The 26495-nt window shown below is 37.7% G+C and overlaps 1 protein-coding gene across 1 annotated transcript in view; it reads right to left on the bottom strand.

Moving 5' to 3' along the window:
- Positions 1–25396, bottom strand: part of LOC106063233 (GATA-binding factor 3-like) — a 120637-nt gene extending 95241 nt beyond the window's left edge. The window contains exon 1 of the mRNA XM_056026366.1: positions 25339–25396. The gene's annotated coding sequence lies outside the window, so the exon portion shown is untranslated. The remainder of the gene's footprint in view (positions 1–25338) is intronic.
- Between the last annotated feature and the right edge of the window lie 1099 nt (positions 25397–26495).

The raw sequence follows: 26495 nt of genomic DNA, 5'->3' as shown, positions 1-26495 counted from the left end.
ATCGTCCGTCTTTGAGGATATGTCTTGAGTGTTGACTAGATCGTCCGTCTTTGAGGATATGTCTTGAGTGTTGACTAGATCGTCCGTCTTTGAGGATATGTCTTGAGTGTTGACTAGATCGTCCGTCTTTGAGGATATGTCTTGAGTGTTGACTAGATCGTCCGTCTTTGAGGATATGTCTTGAGTGTTGACTAGATCGTCCGTCTTTGAGGATATGTCTTGAGTGTTGACTAGATCGTCCGTCTTTGAGGATATGTCTTGAGTGTTGACTAGATCGTCCGTCTTTGAGGATATGTCTTGAGTGTTGACTAGATCGTCCGTCTTTGAGGATATGTCTTGAGTGTTGACTAGATCGTCCGTCTTTGAGGATATGTCTTGAGTGTTGACTAGATCGTCCGTCTTTGAGGATATGTCTTGAGTGTTGACTAGATCGTCCGTCTTTGAGGATATGTCTTGAGTGTTGACTAGATCGTCCGTCTTTGAGGATATGTCTTGAGTGTTGACTAGATCGTCCGTCTTTGAGGATATGTCTTGAGTGTTGACTAGATCGTCCGTCTTTGAGGATATGTCTTGAGTGTTGACTAGATCGTCCGTCTTTGAGGATATGTCTTGAGTGTTGACTAGATCGTCCGTCTTTGAGGATATGTCTTGAGTGTTGACTAGATCGTCCGTCTTTGAGGATATGTCTTGAGTGTTGACTAGATCGTCCGTCTTTGAGGATATGTCTTGAGTGTTGACTAGATCGTCCGTCTTTGAGGATATGTCTTGAGTGTTGACTAGATCGTCCGTCTTTGAGGATATGTCTTGAGTGTTGACTAGATCGTCCGTCTTTGAGGATATGTCTTGAGTGTTGACTAGATCGTCCGTCTTTGAGGATATGTCTTGAGTGTTGACTAGATCGTCCGTCTTTGAGGATATGTCTTGAGTGTTGACTAGATCGTCCGTCTTTGAGGATATGTCTTGAGTGTTGACTAGATCGTCCGTCTTTGAGGATATGTCTTGAGTGTTGACTAGATCGTCCGTCTTTGAGGATATGTCTTGAGTGTTGACTAGATCGTCCGTCTTTGAGGATATGTCTTGAGTGTTGACTAGATCGTCCGTCTTTGAGGATATGTCTTGAGTGTTGACTAGATCGTCCGTCTTTGAGGATATGTCTTGAGTGTTGACTAGATCGTCCGTCTTTGAGGATATGTCTTGAGTGTTGACTAGATCGTCCGTCTTTGAGGATATGTCTTGAGTGTTGACTAGATCGTCCGTCTTTGAGGATATGTCTTGAGTGTTGACTAGATCGTCCGTCTTTGAGGATATGTCTTGAGTGTTGACTAGATCGTCCGTCTTTGAGGATATGTCTTGAGTGTTGACTAGATCGTCCACTGTGCAGGATTCGTTGTAAGGTTTCACGCAAGAGTGCTGAACTGAACTTTAGAAGCACAACAACGGAAGTTGTCTGCGACATTGAACTTGAACTATGTTCGCGCCCTCCATGTCTGGCACATGTACAAGGGGTCAGACTATGTATAAGTAACTTTGTAAACACAGCAACAATAACTTTAAGTTTTTTAATGAAGGATAACTAGAAAGCTATATAAAATCATTATAACGAAAACAAGGTTACAAAGTCAGTTTGAGTGGAAACACTATCTCAAAATCGGCCCCCTAAGTGGTCCACCCAGGCAGGTAAAAAGGCAAGTTTAAATATTTTCAAAAAGAATATCATAATGAAATTCTATCATAGGCAAATGACAGAGAAGAATGGAGAAAGAAGGTTGGCAGATCCTGTGTGGTGCCCCAAAGGTCCAGCAGACCAAGGGATAGGTGAAAGTGAAGGTGAAGTAAGATGTGAACTTGGCCTAACTGATGTCTTATAATGAGCATCTAATTGATCTAATTGATTTGTAAAGGGTCAATCTCTTATTCAAAGCCTCAAAAGAAAAAAAAATCCTTTATTGTTATAACTTGTAGGGTGACTATTGTCCTGTAGTTCAAGCGATAAGAAAAACTATTCATTAATTGTTGTTTTAAATTATGTCCAACTTATTTGCATAGTAAATAGATTTTTTCTCTTTAAAAAAAATTGTAATTTTTTTTGTAAATGTAGTATTTAGTATGACAGAACTTACATAATTTAGCAATACAAATTATAAAAAAATATTTTTCGATCAAAAATCTAAAACCATTTGCATAAATGTGTTAATATAAGTGATGAAAAGATATGCCCCTTACTAAAAAGTCACCAGTGCTTGTTAGTTTGAATAGTAAATAGTTGTAAAAATGGTGTATTTTTATGACAAAACTGCTTGCATAATTGACTTAAAAATTAGATTTTTCGCTTTCAGAAAAGAAAAAAGAAACCGTTCATCAGAACTTTGAATGATCTAAAATATCATGATGTCCGATTTTCATTTTCTCTTCTAGTTTCTGAGATCTAAACGGGGCGTACGGACGGACAGACGGACAGACAAAACTAATAGCGTCTTTTCCCCTTTCGGGGGCCGCTAAAAAAAAAAGGTTATCTAAGGAGAACAACTCCGCACTTACAACTATATCACTAAATAATGTAGAAGTTATTTCAATTTTTCCATTTCAAACAAAATACTTAAAAACCATTAATTAATTGATAAATGAGTGTTTTTTGTTTTGTTTTGTTTTTATTGCAATTTGTATAGTCTGCGAAAACAAATAAGTGCAAAGTCTGAACTTGATCTAAGAATGACTGTGAGAGTGTTGGAGAGATTTGCACACTGAGTAAGGTGGCATAAGCTTGGTAAAAAGGTTTCAAATTTAAACCTCGTCTGGGAAGTATAATAGAGTCTTAAAATAATTTTAAAAAATATAGCTATCACAATAGCTATAAAAAGACATTTTAATAATATTTTATAAGAAGAATGTGCTTCCAATAACAAAAGTCCTTAATTTCAATATATCAACCTGCAGTATTTAACAGCTATTCTCAATGCTCAGCCGAGTCGCAAAGGGAGGTTACGTACATTCAGTTCCACTAAACTTGCGTGGAAGAGTTGTCTTTTCTTTTTAAATTAAACTTTTTTTTTTTAAACAAGCGTTCTTACTCTTGAGTTTAGCACTGTTGCTGTTATGTCTATTTGGGTTAGTTTTTTAGATTAGTTTTTTTTTTTTTTTGGTAGAGGGGGGGAGGGAGAGGTTATCGTTTGATATTGATTTTATGCTATGTCTCGCAGACGTGAGCCGCCATGTTTGATTGTTCAATGTAATTTAAACGAAAATTAAAACAAAAATGAAACAATGCATACAGGAGGAAAAGTAAAAACAAAAAAAAAATCTACCAGTAATAAGAGATGTTAATCTGATCTCTGTCAACGAACTGTAGTCTGCTACTGACGTCACACAACAAGGCCCACAACTTAGTTTTTATTTGGATTCATAAACGCCCTGAACTTTTTAAACAGATGCGGACTTATCGCCCTTTATCCAACAGATGCAACACACTGTACAATCTAACGAGCAATCGTCTTCTGTGTTTCTATATGTAGATTTATCTAGATCAAAGTCTCGGATAGTCGTTCAAGAATGAGTACTTAATAATTATGTAAAACTTTGGACCAGGCATCAGAAGAGAATTATAACGGTACGACACCAGACACTCGGATGTCAACTTTCTTAGTGGCAAGTCTCAGTGTGTGTTTGCGTGTATGTGCGTGTGTGTGTGTGTGTCAATGCATCTCTGATTACGAGTGTCTTTGTGTGCATGTGTGTTTAAGAGTGTGAGTGTTCTCTGTGTATATAGGTGTGTGTCTGTCAGTATGTGTGTGTGTGTGTGTGTCCCTGAATGTGTATGTGTGTCACTGAATAGGTCTGTGTGTGAGAGTGTGTATGTGTGAGACTGCGTGTCAGTGACAGTGCGTGTCACTGTCTGTACTATGTGTGTTACAAAATATGTGTGTGTGTATTAGTGAGTATGCATGTCACTGAATGTGTGTTTTAGTCACTGTTTGTAAAGGCAATGTGTTTGTTGTCGATGTATGTGTATCACTGCGTGTAAATGTATGTGTGAGAATGTGTGCATCCGTTTAAATATATGATGTGTGTGTGTGTGTGTGATGTGCAAAAAAAGAACGCAATGAAGCCTTTTTTCTTTTTTTTAGCTCTGTCATGTCAATCTTCACGTCACACGCACGCAACTCGCAAAGCCTTCCCAAGGACTCAACTTGTCAACGTGACCCACTGTTTCGAGGAGCCAAAACGAAGTATTGACAGGAACATATTCAGAATCTGAGTAAAAGTTCTCCAGCTTCTAATCTACAAATATCTACGAGGCTGTGAGGTGGCCAGCATAACCACCAACAGTTGTCATGTAAAGCCTCGCTATTGTAATCTCTGTCGACTCCATTAGATCAATGACAGAATCATTCAACAATAGCCCTTCGCAGTATCTTGAAGTTTCTCGATATTCACCCCTGTTATTTACCACTGAAGCCATTCGTTCTTTTAAAATGTAACAATAAGATAATTAAAAAATTGTTAACAAAATTAGAGAGAATTTTTTTTTAATGTATTTGCGGTATCGATAGAAACAAGAGTCAATCTAGTTTTATGACGCGATTAGAATAAGAAACTTAGCGATGGTCGCCATTTTATTGAAACCTGCAGCATCGATCACCATCGATCTCAATTATTGTCAATGACATGAACACACAATATTTTCAGTGATATCAGTTGAGGATGTCACAGTTATTGTTCGTGACATCCAGACACAGAATATCATCAGGGACCTTGTTGTTTTTTGGTGACTTGGCCGTATAATATTTAGTTCTTGTGATTTGAGAGTGACCCTTGCAGGATTATGGGCGTGACATCGCCTAAGTTGTGCCGATGTGCCGAAAATGACATTAGAGACAACAGTTAATGATGTCACAAATATTTTCCATGACGTCAGGAAGCAGGATATCAGTTAATCATGTCACTATTATTGCCATTTACATTGTATAAAATTAAATTTATACTTTTGAGCAATTGTAGTTAAATTATACCGGTCAGCCATCCGTAGTGACCGGTGAATCCTTGTTCTCCCCCCATCCCTCTTGTTTTTTTCTTGGGGTGACTATACGCAGAAATAAGAGAGTGATCTTTCCTTTTCTTCTTCTTTTCGTCCAAACCTACGTATGACGAAGAGAATTATATTTGTATCTTTATTCGATACGTGTACCAAATGTGTTACTTCACTATTGTGTTTTCTTGTTTGTTAATAAACTGTCCGTGAATCAGTTTCTAGTTTAATTGATTATTGAAAGAATCTCTCATTTACATTACTTTTGTATATCTAAATACAATATTATTTCTACCTCTCCAGAGTGACACATAAATGACTTTTCTTTTTTTTTTGCTTCTTACTTTTCCACAGTTGTCGTTCGTTCTTTCTTTCTTTCTTTTTTTTTTTTTTTTTTCATTACATGAACATTCTGAACCAACATTATTCGATTATTCAGCAAAAAGTTTTTGTCTTGCAATGCGCACTTAGTTTGAATTTCAGTTCTCCATTTCCTTTCTATTTCTGTCTGTCCGTCTGTCAGTCAGTCAGTCTCCGTTTCCACCCTCTCTTCATCCTTGCCAGGTCATAATTCTAACATGTCACAAAAAGTCAGCGTTACTTTATTTAAATACTCGCCCAGGCTCAGGATTAAAACACCACTAGATGGAGTTTCATTAGAAGATTTATATGTAGAGACATTCCCTTAGCGTTTTAAATTGTCACAAATTTTTGCCCCCAAGTTTTTTTTTTGTACTAACAAGCTAGTGTTGCAGTAGCACCCACACGCACTCCTCGCATCGAGTCAGTATCACGTAATGTTGTCATAGACATGACAATTAGTGTAGGATTACGATTTAGCTAATACCTCTGTGCATCGCATGCATATAAAAGTCAAGTAGACGTGACATAGGTGTAGCCAGAATGGGGTGTAGTATGCAGGTACGAACATCAGGGTGGCGCATAATAAACAATTTGAAGACTCGCTAAACGTTCCGCACACGAGCCAGATTAACACTGGCTCGATTTTTTTCCCCAAGTCCTTGCTACATGATATATAGAACTCCATATAGAACCGGGCTTATATACGCCCTGAAACAAGAGTTAGTAAGGTTTAATACACTTACTTGGATATCAGTAAAAATTAAGGTAGGTCTTCGTGACTGAAATGGCTAGAAATGCCTACCTGTGACATTAGGTGATTTGATATGTGGCACTTGGAGAGTGAAGCTATGCTGAGCTGATGATCAGCTTATATCACCATTTCAGTCTATAAATTTTTTCCTTTGTTTGAAATACCAAACAAAATAATTAATTGCAAAAAGTTAATTAACTGACTGGTTAATTTTATTTTATTGATTCTTGTTTTGTCCGCTAAAAGAAATAATGGTTCAAAATTTCATCTTGATCCGAGATTTGGTATGGGAGAAATAACGTGTACAAACATTTGACCAGACAGACAGCTTTGTAAAAATATTTATAATGGCAAAGATTTATTGTTGTTTGTCTAGATCTATTACAAACTTAATTACATGACTGATTCAAACTAATTGATACAACTATACTTCGAATAAATTTTGTTGTTTTTTTTAAAGTATTTTTGGTTTCTACTTATTGTTAAATGTCTGACGTCATTTCCGCTTCCTTTTAGTCACGGTCCAAAAAAACAACAACAACTAATCCTAATAGTATTAAAAGTTACGTCTAGATTCTTTTTCTTATGATTAAAATATGCAGATAGGTGTTTAAAACTAACCATAAATGCTATATAAAAATTCATATTCTGAAAAGTGTGTGGTGATCAATGAGAGGATCCCTTTAGACCAGTGGTTCCCAAACTTTTTTGCCTCATAGACCCCTTGCTTTGTTTTCTGGTTTTCGGTAGACCCCCTGTTTAACTTGCAAATTTTTTCAAATTCATCAACATTTTTTTTACTACTAATTTCTATCTGTAGTGAGTTATAAAGTGAAAGCGTAATATAAAGCTACATACAAAGTTTTAGAGATCTATCTTTTTTTATTGATAAAATTCAAATTGAAACCAATTAAAATAAAAATTAATATGTACTGCTGGAATCACCAAACAAACTGGAAATATCTTTTGCCAGTTTATCATCCGTTGCTACAGATATTATGTTTCAAAAAGGAATTTGTTGTTCTATGAAGTAGTGCTTCTAACATTAAATATTAATTAATTAATAAAGTTTTCACAAAGAGCAGTTTTTGGTGTATTTCTTGATCTTTCAAGTGTTGCTCATATATTGAGTCCACAAACATGTTATCATTAACAGGATAAGGGGCGAAGCCAGTAAGCGTCAAGCATGAAGGGCTCATTAGCCTTGGCTGGCTACCCACCTAGCAGAAGTAAAACTGAATTCAAAACTCTTCTGCCTTGCAACTATATTCAAACATGGGAAAGGTTTTGTGGGTCAATCCTGAGTAAAAATAAGGAGCCGGCGACCCTAATGCAGTTGCAACACACGTCACTACACCCTGTCAGAACCTGTGGCGTTGCTGATTCCAAACTGTATATAGTTCGTTTGCAAAGAATTACATAATAAGCTTTTAATTTTATAACTCATGCCTCCGACGTGTCCTTGAACTGTAGTGTTGCTTAAAGAAATTTTTTAAAATAATATCACGTGTAGGTTTGTGTAAAACAGTTTTTGCAACTACAACGGCTGGTAAAATCAATGTTTCACTTTTAATGTTTTACGTATTTTGTCATAAAAAAGTAAAGTTTCCCTTTCAGACCGTGTGATGATGTTAAAATTATCTGTTTCTTTGGCCAACGGTTAACGAGCAGGGTGTCATGTGGGCAGCACAACGACCAACCGCCTTTACTTTTCCAAACTTAAGTCAGGTACCCATTAGAGTTGGGTGAACGCAGGGGAGCCTTAAAAATCATGAAATTAAAAATTCACCGACATTCAAATCCAGGGGCCCAGGTTCGGAAGCCAAGCGCCTATTTTGCTATAAGTAAACAGATATTGTAAGACACCCACAAACCTTCATCTTCTCTATATGATGTCGAAGAGATATTTTTTTGGTCTATTCTGAACCTTTATCTTTGAATGTTCGAAAGTTTTTCTAATTTTTTTATCAGGGTGACATTGTCTTAGTTGATCCTCCAGCTAGTTTCATATCGTCATAAAAAAGGGCAATTGGCATGTTTGATAAGGAAGGAATGAACAATTTTAAATATTCAACGCTATACAGTTTACATTTCTTTTTGCTAAACATTACTTACATGTAGACAAAATTACGTTATTTAAATAATTATTGAAATTAAATACAACAATTTTTCATTTGAATAGCAGGATAAATATTTAAAGGATTAACTAAGGTACACATTATATATTAGTGTAAAGAATTAAAATAATAAGATGTAAATATTAAAGTCACAACGTGCTTAAATGAAATCTATTATCGTAGACCCCCGTGGACATCTCATAGACCCCCAATTTGTTTTTTCACTTTCGTAGACCCCTTGGAAGTCTTCGTAGATCCCTGGGGGTCTATATAGACCACTTTGGGAATCACTGCTTTAGACCTTATATATATATATATATAATATATGTACTTGTTAATTAGTTTGAGGCGCGACAAGCTTCTTTCACCAGATTACACAATTACGGCTGGTGCATAATGCCGCGCGTAAGATCATCATTTTCCATATTAAACGACACCCCATAATGACAATTTCCGTGTGTTTTAAGGACTTTTTCATATATTTTGCGATTTCGGGAGATTTCCGGGAGCTCCTGGTAAATCAACAGGAGGGCGCGGGAAATCTGTTTTAAGTTATAAAATGGTTTAATTAATTAATTTATGCACCTTGAATTAGCGCGGGTCCTATGAAAGTGCGGGTCCTATGAAAGTGCTCCTGGAGGGCGCGGGAAATCTCTTTTAAGTTATGAAATGGTTTAATTTAATAATTTCTACACCTTGAATTAGAGCGGGCCCTATGAAAGTGCGTGGCCCACTGCGGTCGCATAGGTTGCAGGCGCCTAAGGCCGGCCCTGCCAAATAGCGGGGGTATGCTACGCGCCGGTCGACTAGTTTTCTTTAATCTTTCTATTGCACTAAATCAGTGACTATATCAGCAATACGCAAGTTAAATCCCGCGGGCAGTGGGTAATAGCTATCTAGTATATATATATATATATATATATATATATATATATATATATATAAAAGAAAAAACAAACAAATCCTAATAAATCTGTTGTCTACATTCAAAAGTGGTCAAAGAAACGATTACAATCAATAAAACCAAATTGGTATTTCTTTTTATTGAGAGAACAAACTATGAAAATAAATTTAGAAGAGAACGTGTATGTGACATTCCACATAGGAATTCCACATTCCACATCTACAGCTTATTATTTATCAGTGGGGTTTGGGGCGAAGCCCCGACGCAAAAAGCGTTTTCTTGCATTCTTCACTGCAGAAACGCATTCTCCTGACATTTATTGCTCATTATTCATCAGTGGGGTTCGGGTCGAAGCCCAACCACGAAAAGCGATTTCTTGCATTTTTCACTGAAGAAACGCATTATCCTAACCTAAAGCTCATTATTGATCCTATTATAAAGGACCTTTTGAAAAATGTTGAAAAATATTCTAATATAAATTTTTACGCCCTTAATACATTGCAAATAAAAGCGATTTGTTCCTTGAAAAGATAAGATACCCCACATTTTTAGATTAAGGTTTTGAGGATCGCCGCCGAAAAAAAATTATTCGATAAATAATATTCAATAAAATTCAAGCATAAATTGTGAGTTATAGTCCAAAACTTATTTAACTAGAAAAATATCAGATTGAGTAAATATTGGAAAAAGGCGACTAGGAAAAAAATTATTTATTAAAAATATTATTTTGAATTAAAACTTTTCCAAAGCAAAGTCTTTCTTAAAATAATTAAGATAAATTCATGTGAAATTACATAAACTCTGTCTGGAAAGGGGAGGGGTGATAGAGTGGAAACGATTAATACTCGATCCCTTTTATAATTTCTGCTAATGATTGCATTTGGCATTAAAGAATAGGGTTGGGGCGACTCGATATAAGAATTTAATTTTATAGCATGTATAAATTATATTATATTATATATTGTTATATTATATTTTTTTTATTTTGTAATTTCTTAACTATAATACAAAAAGAAAAAGTATTGGTTTATCCCATGGGGGGAAGGTGATTGTATGTATCGCCCCTCCCACCCGGTGCAACCCTTTTTCATTTTATATTTACTAATGATAAAATTTGAGATTAGAGTGTGGTGTGACATAATATACAATGGATTCACGTAGTTTATATTATATACATATTCAACTAATTTTGTTCACATACAATGATTTCTCCATAAAAATAGGACCGCCCCCCCCACTCAGAGGGCTCGAGTGGGGAGGGCAGTACATGCAATCGCCCCCCCCACCCCACCGAATTGGCAAAAATGCCTGAAGGAGAGCGACATAATATAAAATTTATATATTAATTCAACTAATTTTGTTCACAAACTATGATTTCTCCGAAAAGTAGGAGCGCCCCCCCCCCACTCAAAGGTTTTAGGTGGGAAGGGCAGTAGAAGTATTCGATCCCCACCCCATCGGCTAACATGGGAACAACATAATATAAAGATCGGTTAAAATACCAATAACAAGTTTTAATCATATAGATATTCAATTGATTCTGTTAGCAAGCTGTGATTTCTACATATAAATTGGACCGCCCCCCCCACTCGAAAGTTTATGGGGGTGGGGGCGGAATTAATGCCATCGCCCCCTCCCGACCCCACCATATCGACCAACATACTAAGGGGGGGGCGAAATAATCTAAACATAGGTTTAAATATAAATAATTAGTATATATTATTAACATAAGTAATAAATTCGTATACAAATTGTGTGAATTCTATACTAAAATTCGTCCCCCCCCCTTAGGGGGGGTCGGCCGAGTGGGGGGGGGGGGAGATCGCCCCTACCGCCCCCCCCCCCGGATCCGCCAGTGATTGTTACGTATTTCTGAATCTTCTGGCTAGATGTACTACTAGGCACACAAATAAAAACAATGTAAAGAACTTGACGACTAAACTTTCAGTTTCATATAACTTTAATGGCTATTAACTCTAACACTTCGTCACTGTAACATGTAGCGTAGAAGACTGTACAATAACTGTCAGTTTACAGTTAGCTATACTTCGTTGCAATTCATCTCTTCTCAACTTGCATCGAGCCGTATTCCACAGAACAGACCAACGACACACTTCCCAGTGTCGCTCCAGGTCTCCCAAAGCTGAACCAAGTCGTACTCAAGTCTACCGAATCAGAGCCGCACACGTCTTACATCGACTGTATCGAATGTAACGGCTCAAGTCCACTGTAGTTCGCTGTATAGACTTTAACGACAGTAGTCCATTCCAGTTAACCCTAGCCTAGTTAACTTACATCGAGTCGTACACATATTTCTCTTCCACTAGAGCCGCACACGTCTTACATCGTCTGTATCGACTGTAACGGCTCACTCACGACTGACTTTCACATTAACTCGCTGGCTTATATAGAGTCCCTAATCGCTTGTCCATTGTTGCACATACACTGCTAGTATCATCTGGAACAACACGGGAGGAAACATCACATCCTGTCGTTGTTTATATATGTCGATTCCAGAGAACACCTGCTGCAGTGTCATCTCGCCGAGGTCACACGTAGTGACCACTAACTGTCACTGTTCATTTGTAACAATATATATATATATATGATCCGAATTCAGGAAATTATTGGATGTCTTTCAACTTTGTCTTCATTAGTAAGAGAAATATCTGGATTAAAACACGGCGTGCCATACCTATGGCAAATGAGATAATGCTATTCGGCACGTCGAAAAAGTTCTACCTATAGTGCACACTGAAGCCACAGTCTTAGTTTCATTAGACTATACCATTTTTATTTTTTTTTTTTGTTTTGTGATGTGGCCATTTTGGGTATAGAAAAAAATGTTTTTCAAGTTTTTAAGAGTCTAATAAATCATTTAAAAAAATGTAGTAAGATAGACCGGGTCTTATCTTAGAATAGAAAGCAGACTTTTTTTTTTTTTGACACATAAAGAATGGCGTCGATTTATCACGTGACCAGGTGTAGAAAGAGGAAAGAAGTTTCGATTGATTTATAGCCTAATTTCATAATGTGTACATTAAATTTGCAATTTATGGGTAACTTGAGCCTGAAAAGAGTGAACAGAAAGGGCGCTTAGGCCACAACATTTGATGCCACGCTGATAGCGCCAACAGAGCCACCAGACACAGCAAGTTATTGCCCATAGTTGGAAGAAATTTGAAGCTCAGTGCCAAATGTACAGATTGAATTTCTCCGTTCATAAAATTTACAATTTTGTGTGTCTATACAGCAGGAAAAATAAACGTCTAAAAAATGGAAAGTGATTATTACAGTAGTAAAGAGTAGTTCATCATTGTATTGAGTCAGTATTGTCATCTGATCGTATTTCCAAGTTGTTGTTGCTGATTTTTTTTTTTACAATATATATATCAATTGACTCTGTCTGTCTGTCTGTCTGGGCACATACTGCAACAGTGGCTACATCCCAGCAGTAAAACGCTGGCTAAAAGACAAAGACCTCGTTGAATAAGAAGGATTTTGATTGCCATGAATGAAAGGGCTTTCTTGACAGACCTTAATGTTTGAAAAATCTAACTCTACCGTTTGAAATCGGGGGAGGACTCAAGAAGATCAACTGAACGAGCAGAGAACGAGTCCCTTGAGGGTGTAAACAAAATGTACTGCCATACAGAGTGGGGTGGTCGTGTTATACTCCTTACGAGAACTAGCCTGGTGGATCGGACTGCTTTGTTCGAGCCTTTCTCAACATTGGCAATGGTCTTGGGCTATTATGATATCCCTCGGGGATCACATTATGTGTTTCTGTTGGCCACTTATATAACTGTTAAAATGAGAAGCGCACGATGAGACTGGAAACAAAATTTCATTAAATGTATTTAATTATTATTTCAATAATGGGTGCATATGTGTGTCAGATAGATAGATAGATAGATAGATAGATAGATAGATAGATAGATAGATAGATAGATAGATAGATAGATAGATAGATAGATAGATAGATAGATAGATAGATAGATAGACAGATAGAGAGAGAAAGAGAGAGATAGAGGGAAAAAGAGAGAAAGAGAGAGAGAGAGAGAGAGAGAGAGAATGTGTCTGTGCCTGCGTGTTGTCAAACGAGTGTCTCAAGAACTAATGGATGAAATGACTGACCTCAACTGGACACGGTTCGATCAATATTCACTGGCCATTGGCCAAATGTTAAGAAAACTGGACGCCAACGTGTTATAGAGATGACTGGGTGGGTATCTGACTGATATTGACAAAAGAAACCTCTTAAAAGTTATAAATACCACTTGAACTATGCACTATTGTCTCAAGCATAGACCTAGAATCTACATCAAAACTAACATCTACAATATAAGTTTCATCTTAATTTCAATTTTCTTTTAAAAAATCTGAATAAGTTAAATAAGCTTGATAGAAGCTCCTATCTCTGAACTATGACTGCCCTAGCAACGTAAGCAAGCTTTTTCTGTATCGCTATCTATATGGAACAAAGTACGTCAAGAAACAGACACAGACTGAAAGAGTTTGAAATTATTGTATCTATTTTACTTAAAGGCTTTCTAGACCTGGTCTAAGGAACGCCCTTAACGGTACTGAGAGCATCCGGCTACCGAAACAGCAGGAAAACTTTGACATGTCCTACCCTATTAGTTAGTCTCCTTCAGGCGTAGAACGACTATGGTTCATGCCATACCCCAAAGACAAGAAATGTGTAGATAAAATAGAATGTAGTCGACCATCAGCAGAGAAAAGATGTATGTACGTCACAGTGGCGTAGCTAGCCATGTTCGGGTGGTGCGGGCCGCATGGGGCGTCAAGAGATAAGGGGCATCAAACTGAGCACAACATTTCTCAGTAAAAACCGCACACATTGTATATACATGAACAAACATAAAGTATTGTATTTGATTTTTAAAATTTATTAATTTTGCCACTCTGTTAATATTAAGGGCGTTGCTCAAGATTGATAAGTCTGGCTGGCGCTTATAGTGCTATCTCAGATGGAGACATTGTCTTCTCTGGTTAAAATGGCTGACGGCAGTGATCAAAAGGTCCTAAAGGTAAAAATCTGATAATGAAAAGAATCTTGGATATCATTTATTTTCTCTCAAAGCAGAATCTGGCCCTCAATGGTCATCACGAACGAGTTGAAGAAGAATTGTAAAGACAAAATCTATTAAGTAGGCGGATTGCTAGTTGCTAAGCATTCTTAATTTTCTCACCTATTTTGGATTTTTGGCCCCTGAATTAACTGAAATAAACGACGGGTACATCTACCTTCAAAAACAATGATCGTCAATTCGAGACTGCGCACTTAAATTTACAAATGGAAAACATTAAAATCATCGATAACTACTAGTTGGAAGGGCAACGCTAAAGCCATTATTACTATCAGCAAAAGTATATGCTCTGATCTGAGGATTAATGCAGACTATCAAATACGAATTGGTCACAATAAAAAGAAGACAAGCGAAAAAGGTGAAAACTGTATAAACACAGAAGAACGAGCTACGAATTGAGATTTATTCTTCCATGGACGTGATAGTTCAAGAAATAATCACCCAATATGATCATATCATAATGTGGTAGGTGAATATGAATTTTGTCGCTATCCCAACTATTAAATCCTCAGATTGAAATCAATCTCGATGGTGATCATAGCAGCATTGACAAAAACAAATTTCGACTGGAACGAAAGAGGCGTCAACAGTTTGTCGCAATATCTTCATAAGCCTTTGAACTTCTCAAACAAGGAACAGTTTGAAATCTTGAATTTAAAAAAAATGTAAAGATATCAGCTAGAATGCCACTAAATGTTTCAGCTCTAAATATTGTCTAAATATTCTTGATGCCTATTGAATGCCAGATTCTGCTTTGAGAGAAAAAGAATGATGTCCAAGATTCTCTTCAGGTAGCATTATCAGATTTTTACATATCGCGGTAAGTGTGGCTTTATGCGAGCGACGTTTTTCAGACTTAATTAAGTTAATCAAGAATTAATAGCAATCAGCGATGCGTTTCACAAACTATGCCATTGGTGGAAACAGATTTCGATAAAATTATTGACAGTTTTGTAACCAAGCTCGTAATATTTACTTTTAGTATATTTTGTTAAAGTATAATAACGTGTTTTCGCTGTTTTATATCTGAGGGGGGGGGGGAAGCATCATGAGGAGATGCCTCACTGGGCATCAAACACCCTAGCTACGCCACTGGTACGTCAGATCTATCCCGAGACTCATGGCTGTGGTGATGTTTTTCTTCTCGATACTACAATTATTAGTATAAAAATAAAATAACGTTGAGGGGGTCACTGGGAGAAGGTTTCTATGCTGTCTTTTCAAAAGCGATTTTTTTTAATTTGCTCGAATTCGAATTCGATCTCAAGCCTCTATGATAGAAGGCTGACGTGTTTGCCACTGGACCAATCAAGTAAGTCTGCTTATAGAAAAAAAATAGAAGGTTTTGTAGCCAGTTTAAAATTTTTAGTAAATGACCTAATTCTCTACACAAGGCTTTTCTCCCCTTAGATTAGAACATTTTCTATATAAAAGAAGTTACTACTAATTGATTAACTAATTAGTACACTTTAAAATATTGACTCATGTATTGTCATCCACAATGAATAATTGTGAAAAGTTTTTACTTGATTCGACAATGGGAAGTGGGTAAAATAGTGTTTTGAATATTCCACTAAGACAGACAATCTGTGTTTATATATTTTTGTAATTGTAATTCATAGACTTGTAGGGATTTCTAGCTGAGAGCAATCCGCAGCATTCCTCAACATTGAGACTCAAACTTGAATGTAAACCATTGTAAACTGACAGGAAAAGAAAATGTATGAAGCAGTCGTGCGTGACTGTGTTTATAGCGTGTTACACGATGCATGAAAACAAAAAAGGGAAAACACATGAAATTTTATCAAGTAATATTTATCAGTCTCTGTTTACAAATGTGCAAAGCTTAGAGTTGTCTTTCTTGTTTTGAAGTAATAAAAGTAATAAGTATATCCTAGTGCTGTCTCATCGCGACGATTTTAAAAGCGAGGTGAAAAGAAACAGCCAATTTTGATCGTGATGTCAGAGTTCTTACATTACTTCAGGTTGACAAAAATAAAAATGTCTCTTAACACACACACACACACACATACACACACACACACACATACAAACACACACACACACATACAAATACACACACACAAAATGTTAGTCTAGATTTAGACAAAAAAATGTTTACCACAAAAAGAAAATGAATCTCTGGCCAAGCAACAGGACTTATGGCGGCTTTCTGGAACATATGAAGCCCGATTTAGTAAGGGCAACTATTCGTGTAATCCAATTGAAGCCAAATGCAATATATATATAATATAAGAACTATGTTATAGCGAAAAATACCATTCACTCACTGATAGAATGACATTGGTCAACAACCGTTTTTTACAAATTCGCAACCTGACCACCGAAATTCGCGAAAAAAACGCAAGCTTTGTATTTAATTTTCGGTATTTCCCTTAGAAACCGCAGTCTATACATAGCGACTAAAAAGACAAAAGTACACAAATTCCATATTTTAAAGCAACTTTTTTGTTTTACCAAAAGTCTACTTACATCATGTCGCATCCTTTAAGACGCGGTCTAAAAAAAAAAGAAAAAACAACCGTAATATCATTAGAAGAGAAAATAAATCTTGAGTCGTTTTTTATGATTTAAGTAGGAAAAAAACTATTCAAAGACGCTATAGATAGATTCAAAGTTTGAAAAGTCCGACTTGAAGGATCAATCAATCGGAGGATGCTATAAAAGTTCAGCTCTTTTTGATTTGTGTTTGTGTGTGTGTGTGTGGGGGGGGGGGTTACAGTCGAAAAGCAACATAGGGTATATTAAATAATGAGAAGCCGAAAAATGTCAGAGATTGTACTTAGGATTCCTTTTTTTTTTTTTTGTTGCGGGAGGAATGTAGGTGGGCGGGGGGGGGGCGGAGCAGATAATTAAAAGTGATACTAGAATTGACGAGCCAAAAGCGTATGTGCGTATGTGTGTCTGGTGATTCGTTGTAAAGCGGGTCTTTCTAAATCAAGTCAAAAGTCTATGTCGGAGAAATTACGAAGTGTAGGGTGAAAACAAATGTGGTTTCCAGAAAGAGAAAGAGAAAGAGAGAGAGAGAGAGAGAAAAAGAGAGTTAGCCATTTCATTTTACTGTAACAGATACTATCATTCACGGGCTAAAAACTCTTGGTAAGACAGAGTCTGAAGAAATAAGTACACACACTTAGGAAGCTTCATAGCAAATGATGGGGATGGGGATGGCCTATCATGGCGTAGCATGCCGAATAAGAAAGGCAGGGACCATTTTCCAAAGGCTGCTGCCTATTTGCACAAATCAAGCTATTGGGATTGAGACAAAAATTCACCTATTTATAATATTCACGCCATCCCAACAGCGACGTATGGTTGCAAGGCATGACACTCATCTGCCAAAATCGAGAAAGCAAAATCTAGATCAGCAAAAATGGATAGGACGGATTTTTGGAGTCAAATACAGAGATCGGGTCACAAAGAAAGAAATCATTTGCCGAATTTGGACCGAGCGTCGCATGCAGTTTGCGAAACATGTGTTCTCCGACATAACGAGGAAAGCGCAAAACAAGGACGTTCTCCGTCCTCGTATGATGTGGCTCTACACTTTCATGGAGGACCGCAGAGCAATTACACCAGGTTGGAAGAGGCTTCAGATGTTGCTAATGCCAGATCTTACAGATACAGCTTGCCGCCTAATGCGCCGAACCGCGAGTGAGGATCTAAGTCCAAGTCAAGAACACAAATCAGCTGTAATTGACAAACATTCATTTCCAACAAGAAAGTAACACTGAACGAAACAGTCGTTTTGTAGATGCCAAGATTTCTAGAGACAATATACATTGAAGATGAATATCTCGCCCTAAGGTGTTAGCTCTCCAACTGTCTTTTATAGAGGTTTCTTTCCTCTATGCCAGTGAGGGCAAAATGGCGCCCGAGTAGATCTTTATAGCGTTTACGGGGGCAAACATTTGAGGCCCAAAGAAACACCCCCTGTGGAAGACAGACGCAGAAGACGAAAGAACACTTAAATCGACCCCCGGTGGACAACGGCTTTGTCTGCATTAGATGTGAACAAAACTATGCATGTCGCGACTGGGTTTGCATAGTCATGTGATACACTGCACTCGGTCTTAATCTTCGGGATCGCAGCCATTTTGCCACCATTACTATTAAGGTGTTGGCCTAAAGCCTTAAGATACTGCTATAGACAGCAACGAGAAGCGAAACAAGAAAGTATGTCAATGTTTTGTGCGGGTGACACTAAAGTTACAATTAAAACAAAAGATGACACCAGTTTTAACAGACCGGAAATCTGTTCTTCGCGTCTGCTAGGAAAATGTTCAGTTAAGTAGGTGGCGATTCTGCAGACATGCTCAGTGCGGTAACTTCAACCTGGCCACTGGATGTAAATGATCCCATCTCTTCCCCACCCCCCACCCTGTCGTTTTATGTTTGCTTTGGGACTATGTTGATCAGACTTCAACTTAACTATTTAAAAAAAAAAACAAGTTATTTTGTTGGGAAGTAACAGTAGTAAGACTGATGAGATTAGGCTGTGTGGTTGTGTATATCTATGTGTGTGTTTGAGTGTCTGCGCGTGTGTGGTTGTGTATGTCTGTGTTTGTGTTTGTGTGTCTGTGTGGGACGGGGGTAGCGCCACTCGCAAGGATGTCCTCGTTTAATGGTCGGGGTATCGAGTGTTTCGTTCTGTGTGTAGATCAAGTGATCCCTGCTTGTACATGCAAGCGTTTCACTCGTTCAGCTAGAACTGGAAGGAGGTGGGGGGGGGGGGGGGGAGATATGGATAGATGCAGCTGGGGGTGAGGCTGATGTGGGAGGGGGAGACACGAGTAAACAAAATGTGAGTAGTGTATTCAGTTTCTTTAATATCATGAATACATCAAACTGGAGGATCAAAGTGAGTAAAGAAGGATAATCTGAACAAAGAGTTGAACTGTTCAACGTGATAGGTCTGTGTGCAGCTCCAGTCTCTTACTTACAGCCTGAAGGGCAGCAATGCAAAAAAAAAGGAGGAGCGGTAGTCCAGGGTCGAGCTCCACCACGGGTACCGCCCCTTTAATTTTAAGCCAAAACCTTATTTCAAGAGAGTAAAACCTGCGTTCGCAAATCATTTGTTATAAAAATAAGAAACTCCCTAGCTCTCATACTCGACTACGCCATTGACAGACGGGCTACCTAAAACCTAGAACACGTTTCTTGAATATCCAGGATCTAGGTGCCGGGTTACATTGAAGTATGTAGTACACGGAGACATCATCTTAATAGATGTCTGTTTCAACATAGCAACACATACAAAACAACATCTCTATAGGTTGTCTGTATCAACATAATAACACATCCAAAACATCAGCTCAATAGATTGTCTGTATCAACATAACAACACAACCAAAACATCTCAATAGATTGTATGTATCAACATAACAACACATCCAAAACATCATCTCAATAGATTGTATCAACATAATAACACACTCAAAACATCAGTTCAATAGATTGTCTGTATCAACATAACAACACACTCAAAACATTTTCTCAATAGATTGTCTGTATCAACATAACAACATATCTAAACATTATCTCATCCGATTGCCTGTGTCAAAATAAAATAACCACAAAACAACATACACACATACACACGCACAAATATATATATTTCTCAAAGAAAGCACACTCTTAAGTTAAACTTCCTTAAGGCTAAATTTTTTTTTTGCCTGTTTGCCAAACGTTAGATCTCTACATCTGTGTCATTTTACTTTCAAATGTAGTCTTCAGTTTAAAACAAACTTTCTTAGCGTTTCAAATGTATTTTGTTACGATATGGTTTTTTTCATTTGCAATTTCTTTACATAACGTTTTGATATTTTAAAGAAAAGGACAGGAAAAAAAAAAAGGTTAGCGCAAAAAGATGAATGAATTTATAGACCCATACAAAGTTGTGGGTTAAAAAACAATAAAAATTGGAAGCCAAATTTTAACACGCTGTCAGAGTCCATCAGCTACTTCCAGGGAGAAGCAAGAAAGTCCTAATAGAAGAGGAAAGCAAGCAAAATATAAACAAAATAATAACTTATCTAAGGGAAAGAACTCCGCTTTTTAAAACTATATATTATTATAATTATTATTATTATAGCTTTTATATAGCGCTACTTTCATGCTTATAGCATGCTCAGAGCGCTTTTGGTCCAGTGGGGGGGGGGGGAAGGGGGGGGGGGAAGGGGGGGGAGGGAGTATCTAGGAGTTGGTTTTCCGTGCTGCCTTTAGGCGCTCAGTAAACACAACTCTGCACGAGTCGGGTGTCGAACCTCAAGCCCCCTTCTAGGTAGAAGAGCCAAGCCAAGCCAAGCCAAGTTCAAGCGCACTTGGCCTCTCGACCACGCTTCCCACCATATATGTATATATCAATAATAGTGTAATAATAATGTAAGATGTGTTTCCCTTTTTCGATATCAAACAAAATTAATTTATTACCTCTATTTCATTAATTAATTGGTTACTTTTTAGAAGAAAAAAATATTCATGTTTTGTTGTTTTGTTGAATAATTCTGTAATGTTTTGAATTTGAATGGAAAGTTGTAAAAATAACTTGTTCAAAACTTGTACCAGACAGACAGACAGAGAGCCAGACAGACAGAACAATTTGATAGAAGCTTTATAATAAAAAAAAAAGGGGGTACTGGTACTTTATATTGTAAACATTATTCTTGTTTTTGTTTGTATGTACTTGTTTGTTTGTTTGTTTGTGTATGTGTGTAAGTGTATGTGTGGCCTGCTAAAAGATCAATGATTTTGTTGCTTTTGTTTTAATCTATTAAGTGAAGTCGATACAAGAAGACTAGTCTATATTCTATGATAGTCACAGCCATTACCAGATTTGTAAAAGCACCTAAGGTCCTAACCACTTGATGAAAGAAATGTCTTGCTGTATAGTCAGCCTATTGAGTTATTCCGATAATATAGGAGTCATAATACATTTCCTATTTGAACCAATAATGATGTCTTAAACTTATCATTAAGCCCCGCGTGCCTTTATAGTCTATATTTGAGTAAATATGATATAGAGCAATACGTTTATCACAGTTTCTAAGGCTAATTAAAAAGTCTACAATTAATCACAGCCATTTACATTTTTTTTTTAGTTTAACAAAATGAATAATTTTAATGTATCATCTTGCAATGAAGTCCACCTGATAAGGACAAAGATTGGCCTACTAGGCAGTGATAGAGCTTCTAGCTAGGTCCTGGGTTCGAGACTACGTGAGCTGACCAATTCATTGGAGTTTTGAGACCTACATCTCCAATGTGTACCTACCAAGTTTTGGACAAATGAAAACAGTCTGGGGGGGGGTAAGCCTACTAATCACGTGACACACTGTAGACATCTGACATTCGTGGACTTTCAATTCACTTATTCTGCTCTTTTACCCTTTATGTTTTTGAATAATGCCTGTTGTTGTTTTTTTTTCTTTAAACTTTACCTTATGCCCTTATGACATGCGTTAATTGGCTTTACCAAAAAGCAAGAACTCATTAAATAGCTTGTCCAAATCAAAAGCACAGATTAACAATTTTATGTTATTAATTACACACCAAAAAGAGAGGGGGGATATTTGACTACTTTAAGGATACATTATGCTGGCGCGTAGAAGTTATCAATAATCGGGAATTTCTTTAGTGACGTGACGGTAGATTAAAAACATGACTCGGGTTACCTTAGAGACGGAAGTAACTGACAGCGCTAGTTTCGTATGTGGTCAATTGTAGTCAAACTGAATTTCCATTTGATTAGACCAATACAAATTATGTTATCTTATATTATCTTATCTTTAGAAGACTGCGGGAAGTAAAGACGTGTCAGTGGACTTAGCGACATTAGACTGTTGCCTACTTTATGAAATTAAGCATTCATGATATATCGCTAAAAAGTCTTAAACAATTGTTTGTTCTTGCTGTATCGTGTGCGTGTAAGTTAATTGTTGAACTATAATCTGAGCATGCACAAATCAGAATCAACTCAAGGTACTAACGAAATCACTTAAACACCACCAGTACCAGCAAAGAACTCTAAGTTCGAAGATATTTTGATGAGATAAAAAAAAAACAACTAATATAGATGTAGACTAGATCTAATTATTATTTTTAAGAAGTTGGAGGATTGTCGAGATTCTAATTACCTCATCGCTTGATACGCAATGTACAAATAAAAATCCCTCTTTGTAAAATTCAACTTAAAGTATACCGAAAGTCAATGCATCATAAAAAGACATTATTAAAAATATTGCATTATAGCTTGACCTCCAAATAGTTATATATTAACAATAGCAGTGACCAGTAGTGAAAGTAGATCTAGAAGACTCTTTATTTGAAGACAATGGAAATGTTGTTATCTGTGGCGAGACAGTGACCTTGCCCCTAGATGACGTAGGGAGAGGATCAGCTCGCACCGGGGACACCATTACGTCGTGGCGACACCTACTCTGAAAGCAAGTTCCGGTACTTGGAAGAAATGCTTGGAAATGGTAGGGTCGTTTTCCCGCACCGTGTGACACCTTACCAAACGGCGCCTCTGAGCTGAGCGACGCCTCTGAGCTGAGCAGTATTAAGAAGACATCTACTGTAGTCTTTGGGGGTTGGGCAAGTGAATGTTTGGTTCATGTTGGACTGAAGCTCTTCATTTGGCTGTCCACGCTCCTCTTCCTTTTCACCCCCCCCCCCAACGTCAAGCGTCACTTCGATCACGATGACGTATTGTATTTAGGTCATATCGTCAATAGTTTTCGTCACTTCTCTTTATGATCAAGTGTAGAGGTGAAATGAGCTATCTCTCTGAAAGAGAGATGATACAAAAAAGGGGGGGGGGCAATGGGCGCTCTTGAATTCAACATTTTGCAGGCTTAATGAAGGGATAAATGCATGTGTGACAGAAGGTTGCCTGACACCGAGTGTGACATGATCAAAGCAGGTGGTGTGACAGAAAGGTTGCGCTGGGTCTGGCAATGGGGGACAGTTAAGCCTTGTAATATGAAGTTTGGCGCTTGCCCGATGATCCTCGGCAGGTGCGCATATTGGATGGAGATGTACAGGCAGAGACGGAATGAGAGCGAGTAAATAAGAAAGAGAGAGAGAGAAAGAGAGAGAGAGAGAGAGATGGACAAGAGATATACTCCGAGTGAATGTGGTGTGTTTGCAAGAGAGAGTCATTGTGAAAGAGATGGAGCGTGAGTGATAAAGAGAAACAGAGAGAGAAAGATTGTGTGTGTTTGTGTGTGATTGAGATAGAGAGGTTGTGTATGTGAGAAAGAAAGAGAGAGAGAGAGAGAGAGAGAGAGAGAGAGAAAGAAAGAGAGAGAGAGAGAAAAAGAGAGAGAGAGAGAGAGAGAGAGAGAATGCCAATGCCATTTAACCAAGCTAGTTACTTGACTGCCTACTTAAGCCTACCCTATTCTATCAACCTATTGGAGTCGATCGCATTGTCTGAGAACTCAGTGGAGCGTAAAAGGGTCATACTGATCTGTCGTTTTGCATAAATTTGCATGTCAAATCGTCCCACCAGAATTATGCTATGCTTTATGTGTACATGTGTTTGCGTGTGTGTGTGATGCAAGGCTAAATTTACATAAGTACAGACAGTGCTGTTCACCAGGTCCGCACCTTCAAAAAGCCATCTCCAAAAACTATTAAAATAAAAATCGAAATGTGCATAATAAATAAGAATAAAAAATTGATTCCTACTATATATTCAAAGAATAAAATGAATTATTATTTAAATTATTTTTGACTTTAAGAAATACAATTTAAAAAAAAAATGGTTAGTATGGGGAATGAACCGTGACCAATAGCTCCTTACTACATCACAGGTCAGTTTTTTCAGACCTTATTTTTACGATTGACATCCAAATTGTTAGCGCGATGCTCTTCCAACTTAGCTAACCAGCTGAAACCAACGATACTACAGTTTGGGAAGTAGCTTGAAAGGATTTTTTTTTGTTCACTTGAATTTTAACCTGTGTTTTGACCACCTTTTTTTTTTTTTACTACAACGAACATGTGAGCTTGTATAACGAATAGACAAAAAAAAAAGGGGGGGGGGAATATGTTATAAGTTATTGGCCTCCTTCAGTCGTAGAACGACTGTGGTTCATCTCAGAGCACACTTCCTCATGTGGCTGTGGAGCCCTATTTTGGAGTGACACTCCCGTCCACAAATAGCGCAGGTTAAGGTGGCTTTTGCTTCGGTGGTAGAGGAGCTAGCCATTTTTCGGATTGTACGTTTTTCTTCCTGAGCTGAGACCCATGTTCTTTCACTGTCCATAGGCTTCTTGGTCACTGTCTCTCTCCATCTGGTGCGGTCTAGAGCCATGTATATGTACAAATACTTTAATGGGACATTACGCTTGCAACATTACGTTATCTCTAATTAAAATGTTCAAAAGAATGTAAATGGGCTCCTCAAAAAACACATCTCAGGGCCTCCACTTACATATATCCGGCACTGTTGTCATGTCAGCTACATATCCCAAAAACTAGAAATAAATGTTTTGGAGAAGGTTTGAGATAATCATTACAAACGCGTATATAAAGGTACCTTTTTTTAGGGGCGTCATAAATATTTCGAATCCAATTCCAGACTTTAGAGGGATTTGATCTTCGGTACAAAAAGCCAAGCGCTTTACCATTCAGCCTCTATAGGTATAGATAAAAGAAAATGGCTTTTAAAATTGTTATATTTTGTTTTATATATTAGCAGCCAAGTTGTTTGGTACGCGCTCTGGACTGTCGTTTCGATGGTCCTGGGTTTGTACTCTGCCCGACGCTATCCCATGCAGCCTAGCGGGAGGTTTGGACTAAGATGTAATAATCTTCAAATCTGAATGAACATCCGGAATATGCGTAACAAACAAATAACAATAGTCTCGTTTGTTAGAACTTTTTTTTATAAGTATAGAGTTAGTATAGAGCCTCAGTTTCTCTCTCTCTCTCTCTCTCTCTCTCTCTCTCTCTTAGAGCTTTCTCTCCCTTCTTGCTCTCTGTCTCAGAAATCATATCAAGCAAATCATTGATGAAGAAAATATTGTCTAACTCACCTAGCGATATTCCTCAGGACACAAAACACCAAGATGTGGAAAGATAACTGGAGACTTTATGAGAGGGAAAAAAAACGCCAAACACTAGCGCTATCTGTATTGAATTTATCACCCCTTGGTGGGCGTGGTCAGTGTTTGCACGCCCGAAGAATGTAAAGAGAGGAGAAGGGGGGATGAAGGCTCCACCATCGATTGACTTGGCCGGCTCTCCGAGGTCTGGTAGGCGGAGCTTAGTAACACCACGCACGAGTTGTCCTCTCTTGACTTTACGTAGCGTACACAGTCTACGTTTTATTTTATATGTATTCTCCCCCTTGAATACTTTCCTATCCTCCATCTTATGAGGGCTGAAGTTCTGATAAGCTCCCTTAGATATTAGTACCTTTCTTAAAATGTGACCCTTTTTTTTAGTTAGTCTACCAGTTTAAAATGATGTGTAGAATTAGAAATCTATATTTCTGTAATTGCATAGTAAGAAAAACACACGCACACAAACAATCTAAAATAATAGTATTTACAGAAGCGTAGCTGGGGGGAGGGTGAGAATTTGAATTGATGGCTAATTCCTAGCTACGCCACTGAGTATTTATAAAGAATAAACTTGGGGGGTTGTATTTATTTTACAGGTTTCGGATGTTTTTTCAGAATGAAAGAATCCCTTAATACCCCATTCCTCTATCAGGAAGTGGCGGCGGGCAGGATTCGAATCCCGGGACCACCGAGACGACAATCCAGGCAGAAAGGGATATTATCTTGTGCCAGCCCCTACCACCTGTGGGACGGCGGGAGATGTCAACGGGAATGGTTTGACCTCTGGCCGTGGCGAGGCCAGTCCACACGACACTACTGGACATCCATCCTTTTTAAACCTACTTGCAGGGTTACTTGACTCTCAGTACTTACTGTCTTAACTTACTTGCTGTTACTTGACTCTCAGTACTTAATGTCTTAACTTACTTGCGGTTACTTGACGCTCAGTACTTAATGTCTTAACTTTCTTGCGGTTACTTGACTCTCCGTACTTAATGTCTTAACTTACTTGCGGTTACTTGACGCTTAGTACTTAATGTCTTAACTTTCTTGCGGTTACTTGACTCTCAATACTTACTGTCTTAACTTACTTGCGGTTACTTGACTCTCAGTACTTACTGTCTTAA

The sequence above is a fragment of the Biomphalaria glabrata genome, chromosome 4 (assembly GCF_947242115.1).
Source record: "Biomphalaria glabrata chromosome 4, xgBioGlab47.1, whole genome shotgun sequence".
NCBI classification, from domain to species: Eukaryota; Metazoa; Mollusca; class Gastropoda; family Planorbidae; genus Biomphalaria; species Biomphalaria glabrata.
This window is presented reverse-complemented; position numbering and strand designations above follow the sequence as displayed.